Genomic DNA, 26,861 nt, shown 5'->3' with positions numbered 1-26,861 from the left:
GCGAGGTAGTTAGAGAGAGAGAAACGGTAACCAGGTGAGTGTTTAAGGTTGTGTCTTGGGTTGACAATGATAGAAGGTGATGGTGAACATCAAGAAGGTGTATATGTGATGGCGTTCTTGGCTGCTCAATATGATCGAAAAGAGAAGGTGATGATAGAATATGATGAATGATGGTGATAATGATCGATGGGGTTTTTGTAATTGTGTATATGATGAGAACGGAAAACAAATTGATAGAACTAATTTACAACTACAACTAGTGAAATTTTTATGTTGAATCTAATGAATGATGTGAATATATTATGAATTGGTGGGTGAGTTGGTTTATGATTGGTGATCAGTAGCAGGAATAATATTAAAAGCAGAAAGTGACCTGAAACTGAATTTGTTCGTATTATACCCGTGATTGACAAACAATTCAATCATAAGAAAGAATAGATAAAGTGAAAGGGATTGGAAGCAGAATTCATATAATTATATGTCTTTAATTTATATTAAAAACTAATAAATATAATAACAATAATAATAGTAATAAAAATAATAATATTAATATTATTAATAAAAATACTAATAATAATAAATACAGAAATAATAATATAAAAAAATAATATGATAATATTAATAATAACAATATTGATAATTTTAATAAAAAAATAATTTAATTAATAATAATGATAACTAATATTATAATTTTAAATCATTCTTATAATAATATTTATATTTAAATCTTTAATTTCAACAATTAAATCACATAAGCTTTTATTAATATATTTCAGATTATAATATATATACATATATATATATTTACATATCTATTTTCGAGTAGTTGTTCGTGAATCGTCGGGGACAGTCGAATGTTAAATGAATTCATAAAAGCAGTTCCAAAATTTTGAGACTCGGTTTAACAGACTTTGCTTATCGTGTCGGAAACATTTAAAGATTAAGTTTAAATTTGGTCGAAAATTTCCGGGTCGTCACAGTACCTACCCGTTAAAGAAATTTCGTCCCGAAATTTGAGTGTGGTCGTCATGGTTAACAATAAAAATATTTTCATGACGAATATGAGTCAATAGTTAAAGTTTTACCACCATCAGGTGATTTGAATAAAAACAACTCAATTATTCGAAGCGTACGAGTGAAATTATCACAAAAGATTGAAATAGGATAAGTAAAGATTCGTCGTAACTTTTGACAGAGTCAGAGTTGAATTTTGAAAGTAAGATGCATCTTAACTTTTGACGTTGTTTTGGTTGAATTCCGGAATTTAAGAGATTTGAAGAAAATCTTCGAAATCTAAAAGATTTGATTCTTCTGCGAATAAGGAAATTTAGATTTCTATAATTAAATGCGATGATCTGCCTCGATTCCTCTGTCTGATATTTTCACTATAAATTTTACCTTTTCCGTTCCATTAATCTTCACCACTTCAATACTCAATTCCCAAATTCAAAAGATCGTGAAATGCTTAATCCAGTTCTGATCCTTGTCCTTATCGCAATAATCATTCTCCTTTTCCAACTTCTACCGGAGGAATTCGTTTATTTCTACTATGCCTTGGGGGATACTATTCTTAATTATAACGTGTCTTTATATTGCTTAATATCCACGGTTTGTAACTTCTGTGTTGATATTGGGTTTTATATATTCCCTTATATTTCAATGTCCCTGCTTCTGTCTCCTATAATTATTGTCATCCACAGTTAATGCGCTCTCTTATTTGCTGCGATATATACCCCCTTTCTATTTCGGAGCTTCATGCTTTGGTTTACTTTTCGCAAGTAACGGTCCAGAATTCATAGGTATGGAGTTTCGAATTATCATAATATACAAGGTAGAAAGGAAAGGTAGTAGCACGATTTGTTTTGTCAAATTACCTGAATCACTGAGAATAGAACTATCAAGAATATATTTTCTTGATATGTTCAGAAGTTAAGCAGAATGAAAGAGTTATGTAACATGGCACATGATGATGTTATAATCTGTGAATCATCACGTTCCATTTAGAAACTCAGCATGACTTACTGTAATATAATCACGTTGATCAAGTGTTATTATATTATACTAACTCATGCATCAGTTCATAACACTACCTCAAAAACATTCATATTTTAAATTCGAAGATTCGCAGAATATAGAAACTAATAGTTTCTCATATGATGTAACACTGATATCTCAAAGAGATAAATGATTTCAGATAAGATTAGTTATGAAAATATATTCAAAAATATCGAGGATATTTATAATGAAAGATACGATAATATCTTTGAATATTTAAGATCAGAGGATGATAGAAACTATTATCTGCAAGGGTCTAGAGTAAGGAGCAAGATATTCACTAAAGACTTTAGCAGACATTGAATCATTTGGATTCTTTGAAGTCAAACTTATTCTTTGTGATTTGTCCACGGCTTTCTTCCTAGTTTCGCATAATCTGCTTTTCGGTACTAAATTTTCTATTGAATGTTTCCAATATAATGATACACAGGAAGCACGAAGAGGTATATAATTTCGGACGAGAACATTTTTGAAAATATCCTCAGAAATATCGAAGATATTGATGATGATATTTTTGGAATTTCTAAGTTTGAAGGTTGATGGAGAAAAATTTTTCCGCAAGATTTTAACGTGACTTCGGAGCAAGATATTCTCTAAAGATTTCAACGGATCCAGAAGTACCTGGATTCTTTGAATATAGAGTATGGTCCTTGTATTTGTCCTTGGTCTCCTTAGTGGTTAGCTCAATCCGTTTTCCAGTTCCAACTTTTCTGAGCTTTTCCAACATACTATTCTTTATCATCAAACTTCTGATGATTAAGGTAGTTTACGGTTGTCTACGGTTTCTGCTGCTTCATTCAGCTTTTTCAACATTCAGAATATTGATTTGTAGACTGGGTGCTTTTCAGAATTTCAGAATGAAAGATCATAATCCTAAGAGATATATGTTATACATATAACTGTTGATGTAGATATGCTGTGAGTTTTCAAAGTAATGATTGCTGATTCCCGATAATTGGTATGGCAGTTCTCGTTACAAGATGCAGATGAGTATATGATAAGAATTCAATAGATAAATATAGTGATCTGTCAGAGAGATTTATGCCAAGGAGCAACGAGGTTGGTGATACGTCTGCTGGTAATATGGTGGAATATAAAAGGTTTCCCGGTAACAATGACAAAAATGGTATTCGTATATATCAAGATTATAATGAAACTAGCCCGACTGAAAAGTCGAAATTGACTTGCTGAAGCTGTGACAAAATTGGCTAATTTGAAAAGAGATTGCAAAGTTATTTTCGGTAATAGTAATGCTAAAGGAATTTGCACAGCAACGTGTTAAACGTTTTCTCAGGTTCCGAGTGTTTTCAGGTGCATAACTATATGCATCAATATTTTCTTCCGTAGATGAAGTGCGGTTGATTCATCCTGTCGATTGAGGTGTTTTCAAGAATCATGAAAGGTTTGAACGCAGATTGTAATCGTCAAGATAGAAATGAGATTTAAAATGAAATCAAGTGGCAAACTTGAAGAGATGTTTAGTTTCATATGTTATAATCAATGTTTTAATTTATTTTAATTGTCCAATGTTGGTAGTCCTCAGTTGATAGTCCACAGTTAGCAGTTCAATAATTCATATATAGTTTAATATGTAATATTTGAATTAATTAATATGTATCGTGACCCGTGTACATGTCTCAGACTCGATCACAACTCAAAGTATATATATTATTATAGAATCAACCTCAACCCTGTATAGAGAACTCGATCATTACTGCATATAGAGTGTCTATGGTGATTCCAAATAATATATATAGATGCGTCGATATGATATGTCAAAACCTTGTATACGTGTCTCGATATTTAAAGTGCGTAAAATAAATAATAGAAATTAAATAACGATAAATAAAGTGCGTAAAGTAAATAACAGAAACTAAATGACGATAAATAAAATTGCGAGAATGTAAATTGCGATAATTAAAATGCGATAAATAAATAAATTGCGATAAATAAATTGCGATAAATAAATTGTAATCAGTTAGCTAGGAACAGTTAGCTAGGATTTTGTTAGCGTGGATTCTTAACAAAATTTCATATTGTTAATTAGTCTGTTTCTAATCAATTTTTATTGTGTCTATTATTTCTTCATTATGCCACTTCTTGGATTCTGATAGGTCAAAATCAAAATATGAAATTGAATTTGAATGAAAATAGCTATTCTTTGATGAACGGATACGTATATAGGTGGATGTAAATAGAATAGTGAATGACTGCTGAATCAGAGTCGAAGAATGTACATTGTAACTTATTAATGTGAAATCTGAATATTCCTCGGATATTACCTACCCGTTAAAATATTTTCACAATTAACACTTTGTACGAAAGAATTTTTAATTACAATCTTTATGAAAACATATATACATATATATTTTCTTCAGATGTAATCAGGGATTCATTGAGTTACTATGATATTAAACTCATTTGGTTTACGGTTAGAACAAGAATACATAATCTCTAAAACATTTAGAGATTACTTAATCGTCATGAAGAACGAAGATACTCAATGTAGAACGGTACGTAGAACGATGATTATACTCGAGGTACAGAATGAGATGTTGAGGCATGGATTGTTGATGGTACTGGTGCTGTTACTGATGGTACTGTTGGTGCCGGTGATGTTGCTTGTGTTGGTGATACTGCTGGTGCTTGCAAATTGTGTACCGTGCTATCTAAAGTTAACACTCGAGCTCGGAGTTCTTTGACTTCTTCCACTAACGCTGGTTGGTTATCAGTGTGAGGTAGAGGTCGGATATTTTCTCTAGTTCCGTTAATGGTAGCCTCAAGACGAAAAATTCTTGCAAAAAGGGTATAAACGGTGTTGCGAACAGGTTTGCCGGTGAGCGGGTCGAGTACTCCAAGGTTAGGTGGTAGATTCGGTTCATGATATGGAGTACCTTCTTCCCTTCTCCATAGGGTGAGTATGTCGCGAACCCACCCCCATTTTATCCAGTAATCACGGTAGTTGATTGGTTGGTGTGCTCCTGTCACGCTGTCTTTGGAGTCAGAGGAACGTGGTCGATTCGTAGAGGCTATCTTACACGATCACAGAAAAGATTATTTTTTTTATATGAAGAGTTTAGTGACAGCAATTGATAGTTGGATGTATTCTCAATGCATAATATGCATAGATATATATAGTACCAGAATCCCTTAAATTACGGAAAAATTTACGAGAGATATCAGGCAAGGTCTACAGTAACAGGTACGCTAAGATATGAATTTTGTCTATACACTATTCATGCAGTCAATGCAGTAAAACGTGTCTAGAGTAAGAATAATGAGCAGGTAATTTCCTAAGGATGATAAGCTAATGATTTCTGACAAAAATGATAAGCAAAACTTTTGGTATGCAGACACGGTCAAAGTCCAGACTCACTAATGCATCTTAATGACTATTAGTTAGACACACTAATACAAGACCTGGTTCGCTAAGACCACCGCTCTGATACCAATTGAAAGGACCCGTCCTAATCCATCCGGACGAAGTCCATATCGATTATAAACGATTCACAATAGTTGATTACATCGCGAGGTACTTAACCTCTATATGATACATTTTACAAACATTGCATTCATTTTGAAAAGACAATCTTTCATTACATCTAAAGTTGACAGACATGCATACCATTTCATAATATATCCTATAATTGACTTTATAATGATCTTGATAAACTCAACGACTCGAATGCAACGTCTTTTGAAATATGTCATGAATGACTCCGAGTAATATCTTTAAAATGATCAAATGCACAGCGGAAGATTTCTTTCGTACCTGAGAATAAACATGCTTTCAAGTGTCAACCAAAAGGTTGGTGAGTTCATTAGTTTAGCATAAATAATCATTTCATAATTTTAATAGACCACAAGATTTTCATATTTCCATTTCTCATAAACATACGTCCCATGCATAGAGACAAAAATATCATTCATATGGATTGAACACCTGGTAACCGACATTCACAATATGCATATAAGAATATCCCCATCATTCCGGGATCCTCCTTCGGACATGATATAAATTTTGAAGTACTAAAGCATCCGGTACTTTGGATGGGGCTTGTTGGGCCCGATAGATCTATCTTTAGAGTTCGCGTCAATTAGGGTGTCTGTTCCCTAATTCTTAGATTACTAGACTTAATAAAAAGGGCATATTCGATTTCAATAATTCAACCATAGAATGTAGTTTCACGTACTTGTGTCTATTTCGTAAAACATTTATAAAAGCATCGCATGTATTCTCAGTCCCAAAAATATATATTGCAAAGCTATTTAAAAAGGGAATAATGAAACTCACACATATAAATATTGTAAAAAAGTTAATAAAGCATTTGCATGTATTCTCAGCCCAAAAATGTAATGAGTAAAAAGGGCAAATGAAACTCACCATATTGTATTTTGTAGTAAAAATACATATAACGACATTACACAACTGAACAATGCAGGGTTGGCCCCGGATTCACGAACCTATATCATTTGTATATATATTAATACACATATTTGTAATCGAACTATTATATATTTTATTATTAGTGATATATTTGTTATTTAAATGATTTATGCATTCCATTAATAATTTACATATATTTATTTTATATTTTTAATTTACGTGTTATATATGTTTATTTTATATATAAATAAATCTAAAATGATTATTATAGTTATATTAGTATATATATATATATTTAGTGTTATATTAAAAATGCGTAATTTGTTATTTGTAGCCATATATATAATAATAATATATTTTTCATATAGTTATATGGAATATCGATATATTTATAGTATATATAATAAGCGTGTTTTTAGGTACAAAATATTTGTTTGTTAAAAATGGTAATTTCGATGTTAATGTTTTACTAGTGATAATAGTAATAACTAACATAATAATGATAATGTTATAACTTGTATTAATGTTAGTAATAATAATAATTTACTTATTAATAATATTTATAATAATACTAATACTATTAATACTTAGTGATATTACATAATAATAACTAAAATGATAATAATAATAATAATAATCATAACATTATTATTAACATAGCAATAACAACAATTAATAGTGCCCATAATATCAAATATAATACTAATAATGGTTATGATACTTACAATTAAAATGATAATAATAATAATTATGATACTAGTAATAATGATATTAATATTAATTTTTAGTGGTGATAATAACATTCATAACACTAATGATAGTAATGATAATAATAACTAATGATAATAACAATAATAATAATAATTGTAATAAAGAGCACTACCTCAAAAAGCTTTCCTAAAAAAATTTGCCATGAACCGGACTCGAACTCAAGACCTCCCGCTAACCCGAATCAACACACAACTACTCATCTATTTCAGTTTTTCTGAAATAATATGGAACCTATCTATTTTTAACCCTAAAATTTCTGTTTTCATTTTTTTCCACAAATTAATCAATCTCCATTCCCATCTTCACTTATTATTTCATGTATCACCATCATATTTTTTTTAACGTCATTTTAATCATCATCATCACATCCAATAGCAACTAGAAATCACATCCTCATCATTAAGTTGAGTTCAATTCGATATCCAGTCAAGCCTCGGCCCAAATATAAGCTTGCACCATTTTTTTTTTCTTCATAAAGTAATAAGATGCATACAAAATGTCGGCCACCATTTATAATCCTCAAGTGGACTTTTAAAGTTGGCCCTACAAATAATTAAGGTAATACTCCGTATAATGCAGTCGACATTCAAGGAGAGAAAAAAAAAATTGTGCAAATGGGATGACTGTTTGGAACTTTCGGCAAAAGGGAGAATAGAAACATTTTTAATATTAATAACATTACTATCACCTTTCCATATTACCTCATCTTCCATTAGCATAGTTCATCATCATCGTTTTATTTTAATCATTCCATATCATCATGTTTTCACCTTTTAACCGAAGTAGTTGAAATGTCCCGTTCTTATTGATTAAAAACGTTCCATATTAATTGATTTCGTTGCGAGGTTTTGACCTCTATATGAGACGTTTTTCAAAGACTGCATTCATTTTTAAAACAAACCATAACCTTTATTTCATAAATAAAGGTTTAAAAAGCTTTACGTAGATTATCAAATAATGATAATCTAAAATATCCTGTTTACACACGACCATTACATAATGGTTTACAATACAAATATGTTACATCGAATTCAGTTTCTTGAATGCAGTTTTTACACAATATCATACAAACATGGACTCCAAATCTTGTCCTTATTTTAGTATGCAACAGCGGAAGCTCTTAATATTCACCTGAGAATAAACATGCTTTAAACGTCAACAAAAATGTTGGTGAGTTATAGGTTTAACCTATATATATCAAATCGTAACAATAGACCACAAGATTTCATATTTCAATACACATCCCATACATAGAGATAAAAATCATTCATATGGTGAACACCTGGTAACCGACAATAACAAGATGCATATATAAGAATATCCCCATCATTCCGGGACACCCTTCGGATATGATATAAATTTCGAAGTACTAAAGCATCCGGTACTTTGGATGGGGTTTGTTAGGCCCAATAGATCTATCTTTAGGATTCGCGTCAATTAGGGTGTCTGTTCCCTAATTCTTAGATTACCAGACTTAATAAAAAGGGGCATATTCGATTTCGATAATTCAACCATAGAATGTAGTTTCACGTACTTGTGTCTATTTTGTAAATCATTTATAAAACCTGCATGTATTCTCATCCCAAAAATATTAGATTTTAAAAGTGGGACTATAACTCACTTTCACAGATTTTTTTACTTCGTCGGGAAGTAAGACTTGGCCACTGGTTGATTCACGAACCTATAACAATATATACATATATATCAAAGTATGTTCAAAATATATTTACAACACTTTTAATATATTTTGATGTTTTAAGTTTATTAAGTCAGCTGTCCTCGTTAGTAACCTACAACTAGTTGTCCACAGTTAGATGTACAGAAATAAATCGATAAATATTATCTTGAATCAATCCACGACCCAGTGTATACGTATCTCAGTATTGATCACAACTCAAACTATATATATTTTGGAATCAACCTCAACCCTGTATAGCTAACTCCAACATTCACATATAGAGTGTCTATGGTTGTTCCGAAATATATATAGATGTGTCGACATGATAGGTCGAAACATTGTATACGTGTCTATGGTATCACAAGATTACATAATATACAATACAAGTTGATTAAGTTATGGTTGGAATACATTTGTTACCAATTTTCCCGTAGCTAAAATGAGAAAAATTATCCAATCTTGTTTTACCCATAACTTCTTCATTTTAAATCCGTTTTGAGTGAATCAAATTGCTATGGTTTCATATTGAACTCTATTTTATGAATCTAAACATAAAAAGTATAGGTTTAGCGTCGGAAAAATAAGTTACAAGTCATTTTTGTAAAGGTAGTCATTTCAGTCGAAAGAACGACGTCTAGATGACCATTTTAGAAAACATACTTCCACTTTGAGTTTAACCATAATTTTTGGATATAGTTTCATGTTCATAATAAAAATCATTTTCTCAGAATAACAACTTTTAAATCAAAGTTTATCATAGTTTTTAATTAACTAACCCAAAACAGCCCGCGGTGTTACTACGACGGCGTAAATCCGGTTTTACGGTGTTTTTCGTGTTTCCAGGTTTTAAATCATTAAGTTAGAATATCATATAGATATAGAACATGTGTTTAGTTGATTTTAAAAGTCAAGTTAGAAGGATTAACTTTTGTTTGCGAACAAGTTTAGAATTAACTAAACTATGTTCTAGTGATTACAAGTTTAAACCTTCAAATAAGATAGCTTTATGTGTATGAATCGAATGATGTTATGAACATCATTACTACCTTAAGTTCCTTGGATAAACCTACTGGAAAAGAGAAAAATGGATCTAGCTTCAACGGATCCTTGGATGGCTCGAAGTTCTTGAAGCAGAATCATGACACGAAAATAAGTTCAAGTAAGATCATCACTTGAAATAAGATTGTTATAGTTATAGAAATTGAAACAAAGTTTGAATATGATTATTACCTTGTATTAGAATGATAACCTACTGTAAGAAACAAAGATTTCTTGAGGTTGGATGATCACCTTACAAGATTGGAAGTGAGCTAGCAAACTTGAAAGTATTCTTGATTTTATGTAACTAGAACTTGTAAAATATATGAAGAACACTTAGAACTTGAAGATAGAACTTGAGAGAGATCAATTAGATGAATAAAATTGAAGAATGAAAGTGTTTGTAGGTGTTTTTGGTCGTTGGTGTATGGATTAGATATAAAGGATATGTAATTTTGTTTTCATGTAAATAAGTCATGAATGATTACTCATATTTTTGTAATTTTATGAGATATTTCATGCTAGTTCCCAAATGATGGTTCCCACATGTGTTAGGTGACTCACATGGGCTGCTAAGAGCTGATCATTGGAGTGTATATACCAATAGTACATACATCTAAAAGCTGTGTATTGTACGAGTACGAATACGGGTGCATACGAGTAGAATTGTTGATGAAACTGAACGAGAATGTAATTGTAAGCATTTTTGTTAAGTAGAAGTATTTTGATAAGTGTATTGAAGTCTTTAAAAAGTGTATAAATACATATTAAAACACTACATGTATATACATTTTAACTGAGTCGTTAAGTCATCGTTAGTCGTTACATGTAAGTGTTGTTTTGAAACCTTTAGGTTAACGATCTTGTTAAATGTTGTTAACCCAATGTTTATAATATCAAAAGAGATTTTAAATTATTATATTATCATGATATTATGATGTACGAATATCTCTTAATATGATATATATACATTAAATGTCGTTACAACGATAAACGTTACATATATGTCTCGTTTCAAAATCATTAAGTTAGTAGTCTTGTTTTTACATATGTAGTTCATTGTTAATATAATTAATGATATGTTTACTTATCATAATATCATGTTAACTATATATATAACCATATATATGTCATCATATAGTTTTTTACAAGTTTTAACGTTCGTGAATCACCGGTCAACTTGGGTGGTCAATTGTCTATATGAAACCTATTTCAATTAATCAAGTCTTAACAAGTTTGATTGCTTAACATGTTGGAAACATTTAATCATGTAAATATCAATCTCAATTAATATATATAAACATGGAAAAGTTCGGGTCACTACAGTACCTACCCGTTAAATAAATTTCGTCCCGAAATTTTAAGCTGTTGAAGGTGTTGATGAATCTTCTGGAAATAGATGCGGGTATTTCTTCTTCATCTGATCTTCACGCTCCCAGGTGAACTCGGGTCCTCTACGAGCATTCCATCGAACCTTAACAATTGGTATCTTGTTTTGCTTAAGTCTTTTAACCTCACGATCCATTATTTCGACGGGTTCTTCGATGAATTGAAGTTTTTCGTTGATTTTGATTTCATCTAACGGAATAGTGAGATCTTCTTTAGCAAAACATTTCTTTAAATTCGAGACATGGAAAGTGTTATGTACAGCCGCGAGTTGTTGAGGTAACTCTAGTCGGTAAGCTACTGGTCCGACACGATCAATAATCTTGAATGGTCCAATATACCTTGGATTTAATTTCCCTCGTTTACCAAATCGAATAACGCCCTTCCAAGGTGCAACTTTAAGCATGACCATCTCTCCAATTTCAAATTCTATATCTTTTCTTTTAATGTCAGCGTAGCTCTTTTGTCGACTTTGGGCGGTTTTCAACCGTTGTTGAATTTGGATGATCTTCTCGGTAGTTTCTTGTATAATCTCCGGACCCGTAATCTGTCTATCCCCCACTTCACTCCAACAAATCGGAGACCTGCACTTTCTACCATAAAGTGCTTCAAACGGCGCCATCTCAATGCTTGAATGGTAGCTGTTGTTGTAGGAAAATTCTGCTAACGGTAGATGTCGATCCCAACTGTTTCCGAAATCAATAACACATGCTCGTAGCATGTCTTCAAGCGTTTGTATCGTCCTTTCGCTCTGCCCATCAGTTTGTGGATGATAGGCAGTACTCATGTCTAGACGAGTTCCTAATGCTTGCTGTAATGTCTGCCAGAATCTTGAAATAAATCTGCCATCCCTATCAGAGATAATAGAGATTGGTATTCCATGTCTGGAGACGACTTCCTTCAAATACAGTCGTGCTAACTTCTCCATCTTGTCATCTTCTCTTATTGGTAGGAAGTGTGCTGATTTGGTGAGACGATCAACTATTACCCAAATAGTATCAAAACCACTTGCAGTCCTTGGCAATTTAGTGATGAAATCCATGGTAATGTTTTCCCATTTCCATTCCGGGATTTCGGGTTGTTGAAGTAGACCTGATGGTTTCTGATGCTCAGCTTTGACCTTAGAACACGTCAAACATTCTCCTACGTATTTAGCAACATCGGCTTTCATACCCGGCCACCAAAAATGTTTCTTGAGATCCTTGTACATCTTCCCCGTTCCAGGATGTATTGAGTATCTGGTTTTATGAGCTTCTCTAAGTACCATTTCTCTCATATCTCCAAATTTTGGTACCCAAATCCTTTCAGCCCTATACCGGGTTCCGTCTTCCTGAATATTAAGATGCTTCTCCGATCCTTTGGGTATTTCATCCTTTAAATTTCCCTCTTTTAAAACTCCTTGTTGCGCCTCCTTTATTTGAGTAGTAATGTTATTATGAATCATTATATTCATAGATTTTACTCGAATGGGTTCTCTGTCCTTCCTGCTCAAGGCATCGGCTACCACATTTGCCTTCCCCGGGTGGTAACGAATCTCAAAGTCGTAATCATTCAATAATTCAATCCACCTACGCTGCCTCATATTCAGTTGTTTCTGATTAAATATGTGTTGAAGACTTTTGTGGTCGGTATATATAATACTTTTGACCCCATATAAGTAGTGCCTCCAAGACTTTAATGCAAACAACCGCGCCTAATTCCAAATCATGCGTCGTATAATTTTGTTCGTGAATCTTCAATTGTCTAGACGCATAAGCAATCACCTTCGTTCGTTGCATTAATACACAACCGAGACCTTGCTTTGATGCATCACAATAAATCACAAAATCATCATTCCCTTCAGGCAATGACAATATAGGTGCCGTAGTTAGCTTTTTCTTCAATAACTGAAACGCTTTCTCTTGTTCATCATTCCATTCAAATTTCTTCCCTTTATGCGTTAATGCAGTCAAGGGTTTTGCTATTCTGGAAAAGTCTTGGATGAACCTTCTGTAGTAACCAGCTAGTCCTAAAAACTGGCGTATGTGTTTCGGAGTTTTCGGGGTTTCCCACTTTTCAACAGTTTCTATCTTTGCCGGATCCACCTTAATACCTTCTTTGTTCACTATGTGACCGAGGAATTGAACTTCTTCCAACCAAAATGCACACTTTGAAAACTTAGCGTACAATTCTTCCTTCCTCAATACTTCTAACACCTTTCTCAAATGTTCACCGTGTTCTTGGTCATTCTTTGAGTAAATAAGTATGTCATCAATGAAAACAATGACAAACTTGTCAAGGTATGGTCCACACACTCGGTTCATAAGGTCCATGAACACAGCTGGTGCATTAGTTAAACCAAACGGCATGACCATAAACTCGTAATGACCGTAACGTGTTCTGAAAGCAGTCTTTGGAATATCATCTTCTTTCACCCGCATTTGATGATACCCGGAACGTAAGTCAATCTTTGAATAAACAGACGAGCCTTGTAGTTGATCAAATAAGTCGTCGATTCTCGGTAGTGGGTAGCGGTTCTTGATGGTAAGTTTGTTCAACTCTCGGTAGTCGATACACAACCTGAATGTACCATCTTTCTTCTTGACAAACAAAACAGGAGCTCCCCACGGTGATGTGCTTGGTCGAATGAAACCACGCTCTAAAAGTTCTTGTAATTGGCTTTGCAGTTCTTTCATCTCGCTGGGTGCGAGTCTGTAAGGAGCACGAGCTATTGGTGCAGCTCCTGGTACAAGATCTATTTGAAATTCAACGGATCGATGTGGGGGTAATCCCGGTAATTCTTTCGGAAATACATCGAGAAATTCTTTTGCAATGGGAACATCATTGATGCTCTTTTCTTCAGTTTGTACTTTCTCGACGTGTGCTAGAACAGCATAGCAACCTTTTCTTATTAGTTTTTGTGCCTTCAAATTACTAATAAGATGTAGCTTCGTGTTGCCCTTTTCTCCGTACACCATTAAGGGTTTTCCTTTTTCTCGTATAATGCGAATTGCATTTTTGTAACAAACGATCTCCGCTTTCACTTCTTTCAACCAGTCCATACCGATTATCACATCAAAACTCCCTAACTCTACTGGTATCAAATCAATCTTAAATGTTTCGCTAACCAGTTTAATTTCTCGATTCCGACATATATTATCTGCTGAAATTAATTTACCATTTGCTAATTCGAGTAAAAATTTACTATCCAAAGGCGTCAATGGACAACTTAATTTAGCACAAAAATCTCTACTCATATAGCTTCTATCCGCACCCGAATCAAATAAAACGTAAGCAGATTTATTGTCAATAAGAAACGTACCCGTAACAAGCTCCGGGTCTTCCTGTGCCTCTACCGCATTAATATTGAAAACTCTTCCACGGCCTTGTCCATTCGTGTTCTCCTGGTTCGGGCAATTTCTAATAATGTGGCCTGGTTTTCCACATTTATAACAAACTACATTGGCATAACTTGCTCCGACACTACTTGCTCCGCCATTACTCGTTCCGACACCATTTGTTCCTTTCGTTCTATTAACCCCTGGTCCGTAGACCTCACACTTCGCTGCGCTATGACCATTTCTTTTACACTTGTTGCAAAATTTGGTGCAGAACCCCGAGTGATTCTTTTCACACCTTTGGCATAGCTGCTTCTGATTGTTGTTGTTGTTGCGGTTATTATTGTTGTTGGGATGATTGTTGTAGTTGCTGTTGTTGTTGTTGCTGTTGTTGTTGGGCCGTTTGTTGTAGTTGCGATTGATGTTGCGATTGTTGGGATAATTATTGCGATTATTGTTGTAATTGCTGTTGTTGTTGTATTGGTGATTCTTATCACCGTTTTCCTCCCACTTTCTTTTGACTTGCTTCACATTGGCCTCTTCAGCAGTTTGTTCTTTAATTCTTTCTTCAATCTGGTTCACTAGTTTGTGAGCCATTCTACATGCCTGTTGTATGGAGGCGGGCTCGTGTGAACTTATATCTTCTTGGATTCTTTCCGGTAATCCTTTCACAAACGCGTCGATCTTCTCTTCCTCATCTTCGAATGCTCCCGGACACAATAGGCACAATTCTGTGAATCGTCTTTCGTACGTGGTAATATCAAATCCTTGGGTTCGTAACCCTCTAAGTTCTGTCTTGAGCTTATTGACCTCGGTTCTGGGATGGTACTTCTCGTTCATCAAGTGCTTGAATGCTGACCACGGTAGTGCGTACGCATCATCTTGTCCCACTTGCTCTAGATAGGTATTCCACCATGTTAACGCAGAACCTGTGAAGGTATGCGTAGCGTACTTCACTTTGTCCTCTTCAGTACACTTACTTATGGCAAACACCGATTCAACCTTCTCGGTCCACCGTTTCAATCCGATCGGTCCTTCGGTTCCATCAAATTCCAAAGGTTTGCAGGCAGTGAATTCTTTGTAGGTGCATCCTACACGATTTCCTGTACTGCTAGATCCAAGGTTATTGTTGGTATGTAGCGCAGCCTGTACTGCGGCTATGTTTGAAGCTAGAAAAGTACGGAATTCCTCTTCATTCATATTCACGGTGTGTCGAGTAGTCGGTGCCATTTCCTTCAAAATAGTTAAATGGAACAAGTTAATCATACAGAATATTAAGAGTAGTTAATAGTATTTCGTAGCATAATATGAACTCATTTATAAAAGCTTTTTCTTCATATTAGCGTTTTATAAGTTTAAATTCGGGTAGTACCTACCCGTTAAGTTCATACTTAGTAGCTAATATACAATTCAACTACTACAATTCTATATGAAAAACTGATTGTAATAATATTTCGCGTTCAAACTTTTATACAATATTTTACAAACTTACAATACCGCTTATTTTACATAAAGCATGAAATATAGCACACAATAACTTTGATACAAGATAGTTGTGAAGACAATTCTAGCTAGTACACAAGTCGTTCGGCAAAGGCAATAAAGACACGTAATTCATACGTCCAGAAACAAGTCATGCATTCTGGTTTTACTAGGACTACTTCCCATCCTTGGTCTTGTGCAACATAACCGTTATGGCCGTTGATAAGACAGCGTGTTGTAACGTTATCAAAGGGACGAGGGTTACGTAATGTCCAACAGTCCCGTAATAATCTAAAAACCTCATTTCTTACCCCAATTACCGACTCCGTCACTTGTGGAAACATTTTGTTTAATAGTTGTAGCCCGATGTTCTTGTTCTCACTTTGGTGAGAAGCGAACATTACTAATCCGTAAGCATAACATGCTTCTTTATGTTGCATGTTAGCCGCTTTTTCTAAATCACGAAGTCCAATATTCGGATATATTGAGTCAAAATAATTTCTTAACCCGTTGCGTAAAATAGCATTTGGGTTCCCCGCAATATATGCGTCAAAGTAAACACATCGTAACTTATGGGTTTCCCAATGTGATATCCCCCATCTTTCAAACGAAAGTCTCTTATAAACCAAGACATTCTTGGAACGTTCTTCGAATGTCTTACAAACTGATCTCGCCTTAAATAGTTGTGCCGAAGAATTCTGGCCGACTCTAGACAAGATTTCATCAATCATGTCTCCGGGTAGGTCTCTTAAAATATTGGGTTGTCTATCCATTTTGTGTTTTTAAACTATAAAATAGACAAGAGTTAGATTCATAAAAAAATACTTATTAATACAAGCAATTTTTACATATATCATAAAGCATAAGAACACTATATTACATATATTACACCACACGAATACAACTATCTTATTCCGACTCACTTGTTTCTTCTTCTTCGGTTTTGGTTCGTTTTGCTAAGTTTCTAGGGATATATGATGTTCCCCTAATACGAGCCGTTATTTTCCACATTGGTTTAGAAAAACCTGGTGGTTTAGAGGTTCCCGGGTCATTGTTACAACTTAAGGACTTCGGGGGTTGACGATACATATAAAGTTCATCGGGATTGGAATTAGATTTCTCTATTTTTATGCCCTTTCCCTTATTATTTTCTTTTGTCTTTTTAAATTCAGTTGGGGTAATTTCTATAACATCATCGGAATTCTCGTCGGAATCCGATTCATCGGAGAATTGGTAATCCTCCCAATATTTTGCTTCCTTGGCGGAAACACCATTGACCATAATTAACCTTGGTCGGTTGGTTGAGGATTTTCTTTTACTTAACCGTTTTATTATTTCCCCCACCGGTTCTATTTCTTCATCCGGTTCAGATTCTTCTTCCGGTTCCGATTCTTCTTCCGGTTCCGACTCTTCTTCCGGTTCCTCTTCGGGAACTTGTGAATCAGTCCACAAATCATTCCAATTTACATTTGACTCTTCATTATTATTAGGTGAGTCAATGGGACTTGTTCTAGAGGTAGACATCTATCACATAATATCAAACACGTTAAGAGATTAATATATCACATAATATTCATATGTTAAAAATATATAGTTTCCAACAAAAATGTTAAGCAATCATTTTTAAAGAAAACACGGTCGAAGTCCAGACTCACTAATGCATCCTAACAAACTCGATAAGACACACTAATGCAAATTTTCTGGTTCTCTAAGACCAACGCTCTGATACCAACTGAAATGTCCCGTTCTTATTGATTAAAAACGTTCCATATTAATTGATTTCGTTGCGAGGTTTTGACCTCTATATGAGACGTTTTTCAAAGACTGCATTCATTTTTAAAACAAACCATAACCTTTATTTCATAAATAAAGGTTTAAAAAGCTTTACGTAGATTATCAAATAATGATAATCTAAAATATCCTGTTTACACACGACCATTACATAATGGTTTACAATACAAATATGTTACATCGAATTCAGTTTCTTGAATGCAGTTTTTACACAATATCATACAAACATGGACTCCAAATCTTGTCCTTATTTTAGTATGCAACAGCGGAAGCTCTTAATATTCACCTGAGAATAAACATGCTTTAAACGTCAACAAAAATGTTGGTGAGTTATAGGTTTAACCTATATATATCAAATCGTAACAATAGACCACAAGATTTCATATTTCAATACACATCCCATACATAGAGATAAAAATCATTCATATGGTGAACACCTGGTAACCGACAATAACAAGATGCATATATAAGAATATCCCCATCATTCCGGGACACCCTTCGGATATGATATAAATTTCGAAGTACTAAAGCATCCGGTACTTTGGATGGGGTTTGTTAGGCCCAATAGATCTATCTTTAGGATTCGCGTCAATTAGGGTGTCTGTTCCCTAATTCTTAGATTACCAGACTTAATAAAAAGGGGCATATTCGATTTCGATAATTCAACCATAGAATGTAGTTTCACGTACTTGTGTCTATTTTGTAAATCATTTATAAAACCTGCATGTATTCTCATCCCAAAAATATTAGATTTTAAAAGTGGGACTATAACTCACTTTCACAGATTTTTTTACTTCGTCGGGAAGTAAGACTTGGCCACTGGTTGATTCACGAACCTATAACAATATATACATATATATCAAAGTATGTTCAAAATATATTTACAACACTTTTAATATATTTTGATGTTTTAAGTTTATTAAGTCAGCTGTCCTCGTTAGTAACCTACAACTAGTTGTCCACAGTTAGATGTACAGAAATAAATCGATAAATATTATCTTGAATCAATCCACGACCCAGTGTATACGTATCTCAGTATTGATCACAACTCAAACTATATATATTTTGGAATCAACCTCAACCCTGTATAGCTAACTCCAACATTCACATATAGAGTGTCTATGGTTGTTCCGAAATATATATAGATGTGTCGACATGATAGGTCGAAACATTGTATACGTGTCTATGGTATCACAAGATTACATAATATACAATACAAGTTGATTAAGTTATGGTTGGAATACATTTGTTACCAATTTTCCCGTAGCTAAAATGAGAAAAATTATCCAATCTTGTTTTACCCATAACTTCTTCATTTTAAATCCGTTTTGAGTGAATCAAATTGCTATGGTTTCATATTGAACTCTATTTTATGAATCTAAACATAAAAAGTATAGGTTTAGCGTCGGAAAAATAAGTTACAAGTCATTTTTGTAAAGGTAGTCATTTCAGTCGAAAGAACGACGTCTAGATGACCATTTTAGAAAACATACTTCCACTTTGAGTTTAACCATAATTTTTGGATATAGTTTCATGTTCATAATAAAAATCATTTTCTCAGAATAACAACTTTTAAATCAAAGTTTATCATAGTTTTTAATTAACTAACCCAAAACAGCCCGCGGTGTTACTACGACGGCGTAAATCCGGTTTTACGGTGTTTTTCGTGTTTCCAGGTTTTAAATCATTAAGTTAGAATATCATATAGATATAGAACATGTGTTTAGTTGATTTTAAAAGTCAAGTTAGAAGGATTAACTTTTGTTTGCGAACAAGTTTAGAATTAACTAAACTATGTTCTAGTGATTACAAGTTTAAACCTTCAAATAAGATAGCTTTATGTGTATGAATCGAATGATGTTATGAACATCATTACTACCTTAAGTTCCTTGGATAAACCTACTGGAAAAGAGAAAAATGGATCTAGCTTCAACGGATCCTTGGATGGCTCGAAGTTCTTGAAGCAGAATCATGACACGAAAATAAGTTCAAGTAAGATCATCACTTGAAATAAGATTGTTATAGTTATAGAAATTGAAACAAAGTTTGAATATGATTATTACCTTGTATTAGAATGATAACCTACTGTAAGAAACAAAGATTTCTTGAGGTTGGATGATCACCTTACAAGATTGGAAGTGAGCTAGCAAACTTGAAAGTATTCTTGATTTTATGTAACTAGAACTTGTAAAATATATGAAGAACACTTAGAACTTGAAGATAGAACTTGAGAGAGATCAATTAGATGAATAAAATTGAAGAATGAAAGTGTTTGTAGGTGTTTTTGGTCGTTGGTGTATGGATTAGATATAAAGGATATGTAATTTTGTTTTCATGTAAATAAGTCATGAATGATTACTCATATTTTTGTAATTTTATGAGATATTTCATGCTAGTTCCCAAATGATGGTTCCCACATGTGTTAGGTGACTCACATGGGCTGCTAAGAGCTGATCATTGGAGTGTATATACCAATAGTACATACATCTAAAAGCTGTGTATTGTACGAGTACGAATACGGGTGCATACGAGTAGAATTGTTGATGAAACTGAACGAGAATGTAATTGTAAGCATTTTTGTTAAGTAGAAGTATTTTGATAAGTGTATTGAAGTCTTTAAAAAGTGTATAAATACATATTAAAACACTACATGTATATACATTTTAACTGAGTCGTTAAGTCATCGTTAGTCGTTACATGTAAGTGTTGTTTTGAAACCTTTAGGTTAACGATCTTGTTAAATGTTGTTAACCCAATGTTTATAATATCAAAAGAGATTTTAAATTATTATATTATCATGATATTATGATGTACGAATATCTCTTAATATGATATATATACATTAAATGTCGTTACAACGATAAACGTTACATATATGTCTCGTTTCAAAATCATTAAGTTAGTAGTCTTGTTTTTACATATGTAGTTCATTGTTAATATAATTAATGATATGTTTACTTATCATAATATCATGTTAACTATATATATAACCATATATATGTCATCATATAGTTTTTTACAAGTTTTAACGTTCGTGAATCACCGGTCAACTTGGGTGGTCAATTGTCTATATGAAACCTATTTCAATTAATCAAGTCTTAACAAGTTTGATTGCTTAACATGTTGGAAACATTTAATCATGCAAATATCAATCTCAATTAATATATATAAACATGGAAAAGTTCGGGTCACTACAGTAGTAGCTCAAACATAATCAAACTATACAATGGGGAATATAGTTATAGGAAGTGGTGTCTCGATCCAAAAGGAGAAGAAGAAAAGAGAAAAAAATATATATAGGAAAAAAGGTGGCGGTTTACTGAGCAAGAATAATAGTGAGGGAGAGATATATTGGTGATAATGGTGGTGACCAAATGGGTGACGGTTTAACGGTTTGAGTTTGGAACGTTTGATCGAAAACGGAAAATTTAAATAGGTGGTTCATGGTGGCGTGTTGAGAAGTCTTGATGATTTGTTGGTGGTGGTTAACGAAGGTGAAGGTGATCACTGGGTTCAGTGATGTCGTACGATGAAGGATATAGTAATAGTTTTAAATGGATGGCGAGGTAGTTAGAGAGAGAGAAACGGTAACCAGGTGAGTGTTTAAGGTTGTGTCTTGGGTTGACAATGATAGAAGGTGATGGTGAACATCAAGAAGGTGTATATGTGATGGCGTTCTCGGCTGCTCAATATGATCGAAAAGAGAAGGTGATAATAGAATATGATGAATGATGGTGATAATGATCGATGGGGTTTTTGTAATTGTGTATATGATGAGAACGGAAAACAAATTGATAGAACTAATTTACAACTACAACTAGTGAAATTTTTATGTTGAATCTAATGAATGATGTGAATATATTATGAATTGGTGGGTGAGTTGGTTTATGATTGGTGATCAGGAGCAGGAATAATATTAAAAGCAGAAAGTGACCTGAAACTGAATTTGTTCGTATTATACCCGTGATTGACAAACAATTCAATCATAAGAAAGAATAGATAAAGTGAAAGGGATTGGAAGCAGAATTCATATAATTATATGTCTTTAATTTATATTAAAAACTAATAAATATAATAACAATAATAATAGTAATAAAAATAATAATATTAATATTATTAATAAAAATACTAATAATAATAAATACAGAAATAATAATATAAAAAAATAATATGATAATATTAATAATAACAATATTGATAATTTTAATAAAAAAATAATTTAATTAATAATAATGATAACTAATATTATAATTTTAAATCATTCTTATAATAATATTTATATTTAAATCTTTAATTTCAACAATTAAATCACATAAGCTTTTATTAATATATTTCAGATTATAATATATATATATTTACATATCTATTTTCGAGTAGTTGTTCGTGAATCGTCGGGGACAGTCGAATGTTAAATGAATTCATAAAAGCAGTTCCAAAATTTTGAGACTCGATTTAACAGACTTTGCTTATCGTGTCGGAAACATTTAAAGATTAAGTTTAAATTTGGTCGAAAATTTCCGGGTCGTCACACACGTGCTACGGGTGCGGCTCCCGGAATAAGATCGATTTGGAATTCAACCGGTCGATGGGGTGGAAGACCCGGCAATTCGTCGGGAAATACATCAAAAAAGTCACTAACAATAGGCACATCATCGATATGCTTCTCATCGGACTCGACTTTCTTAACGTGGGCAAGGATCGCAAAACAACCCTTACGGAGTAGTTTTCTAACTTTAAGGCACGAAACGAGGTTGAGTCTGGTGCAACTCTTATCGCCATAAACAATGAAAGGTTCACCATTCTCGATAGGAATTCGGATTGCGTTAAGATCACAAAGGATGTGAGATTTCGTTTTGACTAACCAATTCATACCGATTATTACATCAAAGCTTCCTAGTTCCATGGGTATCAAGTCAATTTCAAATTCCTTACCCAAAATGTTTAACGTACACCCCCGGTAATATGTGTCGGCACTTAATAGTTTCCCGTTAGCCACTTCAATGGTATAAGTGGTATCTAGTGGAAGTGGTGGAGTGCTAAAAGAATGAGTCAAAGTCTTGGATATAAAACTCTTATCGGCACCCGAATCGAATAAACAAGTAACATAAGTGTTGTTGAGGAGAAACGTACCCGTGACTAATTCATTGTCATCTCGGGCTTTCTCGGTGTTGATGTTGAAAGCTCGGCCGCGTGTGTTGGGGTTGGCTTTCTTCTTTGGACAGGCATTTCTAAAATGACCCGTTTGGCCACATTCATAACAAGTACCCGATTTTGGTGCATTGGGCACCTTTTGAGCGACGGGGGCGGCACTTCTACAATCGTTGGCCATATGACCACCCCTTTGGCACCGGTGGCAAAATAGATTGCTACATTCACCATAGTGGTGTTTGTGGCATTTGTTGCAAAAGGGTTTATTTCCGCCATAACTTTTCTTGGCGTCGGAGGTGAAAGTCTTTTTGGTGAAGTTGTTGTTGTAGTTGTTGCTTGATTGAGGGGCTTCCCATTTTCTTTTGTTGTTACCCGACTTGTCCTCGGCTTTAGGCGCCGGTACTACGATTTCGTCAACCGTTTCGATCAATTGGCGGGCCATGTTCAAAGCTTGTTGTAGGTTAGCGGGTTTGGATGACATCACCCCTTGTTTGATGCTCTTTGGATGACCATACATATAAAGTTCGACCCTTTGAGATTCGGGGTTCACGAGGTTTGGGCACATCAAGGATAGTTCGGCGAATCGTTGATTATAGGCATTGAGATCGTTTCCGACCGCCTCCAAGGTTCTTAGCTCTTGTTCGAGCTTTCGGGTTTCTTCGCGAGGGAAATATTCGATGACCATCTTTTCCCTTAAATCGGCCCAAGAGAGGGCGTGAGCTTCATCGGTACCCACCGATTGTACATAAGTATTCCACCATGTAAGAGCGACACCGGCGAAAGTGTGAGTGGAGTATTTGACCTTGTCTTGGTCCCGACAACCACTTATGCTAAAGACGGCTTCCGTTTGCTCAAACCATCGGGTGAGCACAACCGGTCCCCCGGTTCCATCAAAAGTGTGAGGTTTACACCCCATGAAGGCTTTATAGGAGCATCCCTCGTTTGAGTTACCGGCTCCATTGTTGTTGTTGTTGTTGTTTTGGTTGTTGTTATTATTATTGTTATTGTTGTTGGATGAGTGACCGGCCATGGCCGCATCTACGGCGGTGGCTATCATGCGTTGTAGAGCTTGTTCGGGTATTTCACGGCGTGGTGCACGACGAGGAGGCATTGTTCCTTCAAAACAAAAGAATACCGTTGGTTAGTATTCTAAGTAATACTAACCGTGATATGGAATAAAGATAGAGAGAAAATTTTCCTTGACTCGCCTTAAATTCTTTATGTCATAATGTCGGAACGTTCATATGAGTCACCGTAATATAATCCCGGAAATTATATTACCCTGATTCATATGTGCATTCGACATTATTTCATATAGTCAAGGTGGCGTGTCAATCAAATTAAACAACGTGAGATTTAGATGAAATAAGAGTAGATATGAGTAGAAGCGTTCGAGTATAAATGCACAAATAGTCAAGTAATTCCTACTTCAAGTCTATATGCCGGTTGTAGTCTAGACTCACCAATGTACCCTATGACTCGGGGTTGACACCAATGAACTCTAAATCCCTACAACCAACGCTCTGATACCATCTGTAGTGACCCGACCAAATCATGTTTGACGGCGCCGACTACTTCGGTCCCGTTGCGTGGTCATAAGTCTTTATTATGACTTTTGACCAAAATATGTCGCATTTATTTTATAAGAAAAAGGATGTTTCAAGTTAACAAATGTAGTTCGAAAGACTAGTTACATTACAATGTTTAACGTACGAATGAAACCTATGCGACACAATTTAAAGTAGTCAAAAGACGCTCCATCTATGCATGTATACACGACATCCAAGCAAGTATCAAAAAGAGTGCGGAAGCATGTATCAAGTAGCTTTCAAGGACCTGAGAAAACATATAGAAAACTGTCAACGAAAACGTTGGTGAAATCATAGGTGTTTTAGTAAACGTTGCATTTGAACCACAAGATTTAATATAATATGATTATCTAAATCATTTGCATTCCAAAGTTGTTATTTGTTTCGCGGGCACCCAATTATCAAACTTAACTGTTTTGCACCCTTCGCGTAGTGTTAGAACATACACTAGACCCGAAAATATATTTCATCCGCTAACGGTAGCGAACCGTCCGAATGAGGCTCGTCAAGCCCATGTGATCACATAATATAAGTTCACGTTTACACCCTGCAAGTGTAACTAATGATAATTGAATTGAGGCTTTTTGTTCAAACCCGTACGTGGAATGTTCGTTTTCGTACTTGTGTTCAAAGTGTAAAAGTATGATACGTATATGTTTCTCATCCCATAGTTTAAAGCATAAAAGTTGTTTGAAGGATGGGACTATGATCTCACCTTGAGTGCACATATGAAAAGTACTTCACAAAGTAACGTGTGCGAAAGATAGTGCTAGTCTTGACCTAAACCAATAGGTCGTATCAATAACGGTAAACACGATAGGTCAAAGATGTTTAATTTGTCCTATGGCTCGTTACGACTCGATTATGTAGCATGTGAATCAAATTGTCAAGTTTCATGCAAGATACAAGTACAGAAACAAGTTAGGAAGGTTGCATAATCATTTGGTTAAGTTTGACAAAAAGTCAAACTTTGGTCGGTCAAAGTCAACGAAAGTCAACACGTTCGGGTCGGGTCCCGAACTATTTTTCTGAGGTTTTTATTCATATATAAGCATGTTAGAACAAGTCTCATGTGAATCGGAGGTCCATAGTGTGCCAAACATTTTTCGTATTTTGACCAAAGAGGTCAAAAACTGGACACGGCTTAGGCCGCGCCGCGGCCCCAAATTGTCGCGCCGCGACAATACACGGGAACTGGTACCTGGTCAGTCTCAAATGTCCAAGTCTCAATTCCAAACACTTTCAAGCATAACTCGCAAACCGCTAATACTTAGAACTCGTATCTTATATCGTTAGAAAGGTAATTTGACAAAGAACACATCTAAATACATTTCACCAACCAAAAATGTTATTTGTAACAATCGGCTTTCCAAAGTAAATGATCAATTAATGCACACATTTAATACACAAATTTGATAAGTGCACATTTATGATTCGGGCATTTAATGCATACATATAACATGCCGTTTTGTAGGTAATCGAGCATACAATACAACTAACTACTTACTAACTACAATTCATGTCATTCAATGCATCAAATATTCATTTCAAGCTTATCAAACCCTAACCCGAATTCACCAAAATCACTAATCAAGTTTATGGAGTTTTCTCAAGCAACCTACACATCAATTTGAAGCTAGTGATACTAGGAACACATTTAATACATGCATTTATAACATTTAACAACATTCAAACAACCAAATCACCAAATCAAACACACCAAAGTTCATACTCAAGCTAGTTACTTCAAATAACGAAATCGAGCATATAAATCATATATTCATGTTAGACTTGAGCCATAGACACTAATTAACAACTTTATAAGTTAAAAAATATCAAGAACACAAAATCTAGTGATTTTAGAAAGTTACCCAAACTTGATGAAGTCGGTATGGAATCGAAGAGGAAGTTGCAAGGATTTCAAATATGTAATTTGTTTTGCAAGACACCCGCTAGCTTGGATTTAGATGATGATTCCTTGTTTGAGAAATTGAGAGAAAATATGGAAGTAGAAGAAGAAAAGGGAAAATGAAAAAGAAAAGATGGGGGTGGGGGTTGACTAGTCAAAGGCTAGTCACCTCTTTGGCATTTTGGCAAAACTAGTCCCTCAAGTTCGGTTGCGGGTGCGTGAATTACCTAGACGAGATATTTTTAAAACACGTATTAACGGGAGATGTTATAAACATATAACGGGATTTAAATAGTTAAACGGAAAAGTA

Source organism: Rutidosis leptorrhynchoides, chromosome 4 (genome assembly GCF_046630445.1).
Source record: "Rutidosis leptorrhynchoides isolate AG116_Rl617_1_P2 chromosome 4, CSIRO_AGI_Rlap_v1, whole genome shotgun sequence".
Classification (NCBI taxonomy): domain Eukaryota; kingdom Viridiplantae; phylum Streptophyta; class Magnoliopsida; order Asterales; family Asteraceae; genus Rutidosis; species Rutidosis leptorrhynchoides.
The sequence above is the reverse complement of the archived record's forward strand: the minus strand, read 5'-3'. Positions refer to the sequence as shown.